Source organism: Schistocerca americana, chromosome 1, assembly GCF_021461395.2.
Source record: "Schistocerca americana isolate TAMUIC-IGC-003095 chromosome 1, iqSchAmer2.1, whole genome shotgun sequence".
In the NCBI taxonomy this organism is placed as follows: Eukaryota; Metazoa; Arthropoda; class Insecta; order Orthoptera; family Acrididae; genus Schistocerca; species Schistocerca americana.
The window spans coordinates 512,492,790-512,500,410 of record NC_060119.1 but is presented as its reverse complement, the minus strand read 5'-3'; positions in this window follow the sequence as shown (position 1 = coordinate 512,500,410).

The following is a 7,621-nucleotide window of genomic DNA, read 5'->3' as shown; positions in this document are numbered from 1 at the left end:
TGTTTAGCTTTTGCAGATGACCTTGCAATCCTCACAAATAATGGAAAAGAAGCCACTAACGCCATAGAGAAGTTACTCGAAATTGCACTAAGAACTGGCCTGCAAATTTCGTACGAGAAAACCCAATACATAGAAAGAGTGCCACAAGACAAATTGCCTATTGTGACAACCCATGGGAAAATCGTACAAGTGCCACATTTTAAGTACCTGGGAGAAATCATCCAGCCATCAGGGATCAACCTAAAGGCCAATGAGGAAAGAATAAAAAAAACTACAGAAAGCGTATAAACTCACGTGGAACTATTATAACAAAAAGGCCATATCCATTAACGCAAAATTGAGGCACTACAACACTGTCGTACTTCCTGAGGCACTGTATCCATCTGAAACAACACAAATAGGTGGGCAAACTAAAATCAAAGAAATAGAGAAACAAGAAACGAAAATTCTTAGGAAAATTTTTGGTCCGATACAAGAGCAAGGAATCTGGAAGAAGAGACCAACATCAGAATTATATAAATACACAGACATGATTACGGATACAATAAGGAAAAGAAGAATGCAGTTCTACGGACATATGCACAGGATGAATGAAAACAGAATTTCAAAGCGAATTCTTAAAGTCATCAACTCAGGCAGGGGAAAAACAAAATGGATAAAAGAAGTTGAAGAAGACCTCAGACAAGCACACATAACAGTAAACGATGCAGAAAATAGAACTGAATTCAGGAACATCATCAAAAAACATAAATTTGACACCCCAACACAGAAGAGACCAGGATGCAAATGGACAGCAGAGCGAAAGAAACAACACAGTGAACACATGAAGAAAATTTGGGCTCAGAAAAAACATAAACAATCATCATAAAGGAATTCAAGTTCAAATGCTCTCTTTAAATGGGAATAATCGAAAATAATAATAATGATAATAATAATAGTAATAATAATAATAACAGTTGGAGAGATAATCAGAATCAATAACATCAGGTGAATACGACAGCCAACCAGCTGCAATAAAAGGTGGTATTCAATCAGCCTTGACAGAAGACAAGTTACTCTCTCACCTATTTTCAACATAAGGAAAATTATTAAAGATTTTATTACAACCTGATGCGCCTTGAGCAAGACTCTAGAAAGTTAACGGACTGAGCAGACGTTGATGGAGCCTGGTAGGGCGCTAGAAGCATGAGGTATTTTTACCGTTCTTAGATCATAGAAACAGCATGTTGGGAGCTGAAAGCAATTGCCGGTGTGCCCATGGCTCAGTAAGTCTTGCCAGACAGGCCCACAACCATACAGGGCAGACAGGGCAGCCCTTTGTTGAGACAGGTCTCTAGCAGAGCAATGCCGAGCTACCTGCCGCTGCGCCAGTGGAAGAATGGACTGGGGGTGACAGACTGAAGGTATGTGTCTACGCAGTGGAGTTGTCAACTGGGCAGTGTGTGCAGAACCATGTGTAATAAAAATTGACCTGTTTTCGTATTTGCTGATAGTGCAAGTAGGCCAGTGAACCACTTCCCCAGCCACGTCAGTTGTATAAGAAAAATCTGGCGTCTGAGAAACGTTTGGAGATAGAATCTTTATTACTCCTCATACCTAGGACTAACAAGCTCAAACTCACAGGCGATTTAGATAAAGATCTTTAAGACTGTATCTGTTCACTCGTTGCCATGGGAAGCAACATGACTTCGGAGAAAATCATCTTCCCCCTCCGCAAAAACTTAAAAAAACCATTAATTGGAGGTTTCCTTTTATTACAGAGATGCAGGTTTCTTAACTCTTGCCCTGGTTCGATATGAGTTTGTGCTGTCGTGTGGGAGGGGAGATTTAGTGTCTAGAGCCCTGTGATTAGCTCGAGGCGGCGTGAAGGCGGTGTCACTCGTGCACTTTGTGGGAGAACTCTGGTGCTGGACTTTGGTCTGGTAAGAGCACTTGTGGTCGAAGCTCTAGCATGTGTGGTTGGTACTTGGGACCTGTGCGAAGACTGACTTCACTTGCAAGTAGTTTAGACTGGGGAGCCTGTGGTGGAATTCTTATTGTACCGACAGTGCGACTTCAAACGTCTCGGACTAGTCGTTTGCCGAGGGCTCACTTATTCGTTTTTGGTTTACCAGTCTTGACGTTTGATATCCTTGTGCGCTCTGTCATATAAGTGAGCCAAATTGGTCCTTGGTACGACCAGCGAATGGATGTGTCACACACGCAAATCTACCGTGATTCCAGTGCTCTGGTAGGGAGTAAATTGCGGTCCATCTGCCTGATCACTAGACTGTGTGATTTTTGCATTTTTTTCGTGGCCGCTATCGATTCGCAGGTGCCGCCTCACGTCTCACCTCCACCATACACATCTCACCCGCTGCAAGTTACATCGCCACACGAAGCAAACAGGGTAACGTACTGCTGTTCCGATATTGTCAAGGCACACAGATCTCAATCGGCACTTGCTCTCGGCTGCACCTATGTGATGATCCTACAGTAGATTTGATCAATCAAAGTCTGCTCAGCGTCAGATCAATTCAGATTGCGTTATCCACATTTTTAGGGCCAGAGTACTTGACTCACTTCTGCCATCCAGGATCCTTGTCCATAGTAGTCTTAAACCACCTGTTAGTTTCATTCTTCAGGCTTTCCCGGCGAGGCGTTGTCATATTGATGAAACGGGTTTCTGCCGGTTATTCGCATCTTTCCTGCACGATATTTCTACAGTAGATTTGATCAGTCAAAGTCTGCTCAGTGTCAGATCAATCCAGATTGCGTTGTCCACATTTTTAGGGTCAGAGTCCTTGACTCACTTCTGAAATCTAGGATCCTTGTGCATAGTAGTCTTAAATCACCTGTTAGTTGTTTACGGTATTCAATCAATAACTTGTTTATCATAATTTATGTCTGGTTTTATAAAATAAATGTTGTTAGTAAATTTTGCTTCATTCTCAATCATTTTATATAGCGCAGACAGGGTTATCTTTCAACCTTAACCATGCTTTCAACGGACATAAACGCGTCTTCTTCAGAAGGACAAGAAACAAACTTCACATCAGCAAACAGTCAGTTAGTAAAGCGATCTAACATCTCCACATGAAATGTGCCGGCAACGATCTGTGCATCCATTTGTAAAAGTTAAGGCCCCTAAAATCGAGGGCTTGTCACATCAGTAAAGTCAATTACATAAAAAGCCAGATCATGTTAACAGCTAAAAGCCGACATATGACTGATTTGACAGATGTGACTGGCTCTTGATTTTAGGGGCCGTAAGTTTCACAAATGGATATACAGATCGTTGCAGACATATTTCATGTTGTGATGTTAGATCGCTTTTCTAAGTGACTTCTGATGTGAAGTTTGTTTCACGTCCTTCAGAAGAAGACGATTTTAAATCCATTGATACCATGGTTAAGGTTAATTGATTACCACAATTTATTGCAACTGGTTGGCTGCCTTATTCTCCTGCTGTTCCGTAACCGTTGCTGAAGTGTAGCCATGGCCAAAATAATCGAGAACATGATAACAATGTAAATAATAGGGAGGGCCATGAATTGTTATACTTTTGATGTATCGCGAGGGTGAGATATTTGGATTAACGACTGAAGGAAACGATAGCTGATTCTGCGTACTGGTTTCACAAGAATCGAAATGAGTGCATAGATGCTCCACGGACGGGACAAAAAACACCATGAGCAGGCATGAGAAACAGGTTTTGATAGGTTGGATGTGCGTGGGCGAAGCTACATTCTAAACTTTGCGGGAATAGTAAGATTTTGGAGTAGTTATAAGAGCCATGTTTTTAATATTGATCTTCCCCTATACTTCTTCTACACCCCCTCTAGTAACTCACTCATTTCTTAACATATATCCTATAATGCTGTCCCTTCTTCTTGCCGATGTTTTCCGCATATTTTTATTCTTGCCGATCTGTGGAGAAACTTGTATACAGTTTAATAGAAGAGTAATATCCTCAGCCATCAAGAACAATGTTATAATTTCTATCCCAAAGAAGAACGATGCTGATGTGTGAGAATTTTAACAAATCACTGGTTTAATAAATAATGGTTGCAGTACGTTGACACGAATTATTTACAGAAGACTGGAAAACTGGTAGAAGCCAATCTCGAGGAAGTTAAATTTGAGATCTGGAGAAATGTAGGATCACGCGAAGCAATACTGAACCATACGATTTATCCTAGAAGATAGACCGACGAACTGAAAATCAGCATTTACAGCTTTTGTAGATTGATAGAAAGCTTTTGACATTGTTGATTGGGATAGACTCTTTGAAATTCTGAAGGTATCAGCGATAAAATATAGGGAGGGAAATGTTGTCTATAAGTTGAACAGAAATAAGACTGCAGTCGACGGATATGAACGAGAATCAGTAGTTGAAGAGGGAGTGACAGAAGGTTGTAACATATTACCGATGTTATTCAGTCTGTACACTGAATAATCAGTAAAGGAAACCAACAGAAATTCTAGAAAAGTTCACGGAAAACAAATTAAAGCTTTGGGTTTTGCTGATGTCATCGTCATTGTATCAAAGACGACAAAGGACTTGGAAGATCAGTTGCATAATAACTTGAAAAGAGGTTGTAAGATGAACATCAACAAAAGCAAAAACTAAGATAATGGAATGTAATCGACTGAATCAGGTGATGCTGAGGAAATAAGATTAGGAAATGAGAGTCTAAAAATAGTCGGTGCGTTTCGTTATTTGGGCAGCAAAAGAACTGATGAGAAGTAGTGAGGGGTATAAATAAAGACTGGAAATCCCAAGTAAAACGTTTCCGACGAACGGAAGTTTGTTGATATGGAATGTAAATTTAATTGTTAGGGAGAGTTTTCGGAAGATATTTGTCTGCCGTGTACCCATGTACGAAAGCGAAACGTGGACGATAAACAGTTCTGACAAGAACTGAAATGTGGTGCTACAGAAGAATGTTGAAGATTCGATAGATTGCATAACTAATGAGGAGATACTGAATCGAATTGGGAGGAAAGAAATTCATTGCACATCTTGACCATGAGAAGCGATCGGTTGATTGGACACATCCTGAGGCATTAAGGAATCGTCAGTTTGGTAATGGAAGGAAGTGTATGTGGAGGGGAGGGGGGGGGGATTGTAGACGGAGACAAAGGCCTGTATTCAGGAAGCGTGTTAAAATGAATTTAGGTTGCAGTGGTTATGCAGGGATGGAGCGGCTTGCACAGGGTAGACTAGCTTGGAGAGCTGCATCAAACAAGTCTTCGAACTGGAAGTCATAGCAACAACAATAATTGCACAGCGAATCGTATCACTCAACTCTTTTCACCGCGTATTTCAATGTAAGCCTAAACCTTTCTTTTGTTCCCGTATTCCCGTCTCCTCTAGTTGCTTACAGTCTTTTTATTGGTTTGACGCGGCCTGCCACGAATTCCTGCCTTCTGCTAACCCTTGCAACCTACGTCCTCAATTAAGTGCCGGATGTATTCCAAGCTCTACCTTCCCCTACAGTTTTTAACATACACAGCAGCTCCCTATAGTGCAATGGAAGTTACTGCCTGACGTCTTAACAGGCGTCCTATCTTCCTGTCCCTTCTTTTTGTCAGTATTTTTCACATATTCCTTTCCTCGCCAATTCTGTGGAGAACCTCCTCATCTCTTATCAGTCGACCCAACTTTCAACCTTCTTCTGTAGCATTACATCTCAAATGCTTCGAGTCTCATCTATTCCGGTTTGCCCACAGTCCATGTTTCACTAACACAAAGCTGTGCTCCAAACGTACATTCTCAGAAATATGTTACTGAAATTAAGGCCAATGTTTGATACGTGCAGATTTCCCTTGCCCAGGAATGCCCTATTTGTCACTGTTAGTCTGCTTTTTATGTCCTCCTTGTTCAGTTCGTCTGGGGTTATTGTGCTGCCTAGATAGCCGAATTCTTTCACTTGGTCTATTTTGTGATTCTCAATTCTGATGTTAAGTTTATCGCTGTTCTCATTTCTGCAACTTCTCATTCCTTTCGTCTTCGTTTTACACTCAATCCATTTTCTGTACCCATTAGACTGTTCATTCTATTCAACAGATCCTGTAATTCTTCTTCACTTTTACTCAGGATAGCAATGTCATCAGCGAATCTTATCGCTAATTTCCTTACGCGCCAAATTTTAATCCTGCACTTGAATCTTCCTTTTTATTTTGTCATTTCTCCTTCGACGTATAGACTGAACAGTAGGGACGAAAGACTACATCCCTGTCTTACACCCTTTTTAATTCCATCACTTCGTTCTTAGTCTCCTATTCTTATTGTTCCCTCTTGGTTCTTGTGCTGATAAAATACAAGTAATGAAACTTCCTTTTATTACGAAAGGACTCCTCTCGATTGGAGTGCCAGTGTACAAGTGTGTGTTCATGATTTCTGCTATAGGGGCTAGTCTAGGGTGTCCGTTTCATTCTTATTATAAGAAACGGGACATTTTAAAAAGTTTAGAAAAATAACTTCAACAATTAAGGAAAAATCCGAGACACATACTGTATTAACAAAATTTAGTGGTCACAGAAGTTTTGCTTTTGTATCATGAGCTCAGATGATCCCAAGTACCTTATCATAGTTATTCTGCTGCAGCGTCACCGTAATTTTCACTCTTACGTATTTATCAAGAAGTGAATTTCTGTTTGGCCAGTTGCGCTATATTTCTTCGTCTTTACCTGATTCACAATATCAGAACTTTCACAATGTCCCGTAGCATAGTTTGATTGGAGCAACATATATTCTACAGCTTTATTCAATGCCAGTGATAAAAGTAAACTCACGTTTTATATCGCTGTTAAAACTGCACTTTCGTTTTGGCATGATGAAACAGGGAACATAGATCGATACTCCCAACTGTACAAAACATTACCAGTAAATAAGCGAAGGTTGTGGCTCAAATTGTATACATATTTGCGCATTGCGCAGTAAATTGCGAAACAAACATCTGGTAGTGTAAAAAATTACAAAAGCGGGACATTTGAACGTCCCCCAAAAAAACTATCATCACAGCGGGACATTTTGGAAAGAGGAGAAACACGAGACTAATGGACACCTTAGGCTAGCCACTGTTGTGTTAGTTTAGCTAAGTATACGAGAGAGAGCACGCCCTCGTAATTTCGTTGCTTTATGGCATGCTAGGACCGAGCATCAAATGTTTCCAATCTGTCGTTAATGTATTCCGCAAGTAACTGCACGGAATGTGGTGTAACATGTAGTTTTGAGAAAATAGTGAGAATATGGTGTACTTTCAAATAGAACACACAAAGACACGAAACTGCTTCTCCGTAAAAAAAAAAGTCAAATCAGGAAAGAAATAAAGCAATCAGAATGCAAAGTGAAGGTCTTCGTTGTGCGTGAAGTGAATAGAGATTGGTCGTACGGCGAGAAACGAAAATATGACAACTTGATGCAGAAGAAACACATGTGAGACAGACAATGGTATAGCATCGATTGCACTTGGGGCCAATAACATTGGTGGAATATGTGCAAGGTTATTGTGATGACAAGCGAATTCACTGATTTGCTGTAGGTATATTGTTTGGCATATTTTCGCTGGGCTTTCCACATATACAGAAAAACTCATAAGTTTTCCTTTGTCATATTAAAGTATTCCATGTTGAG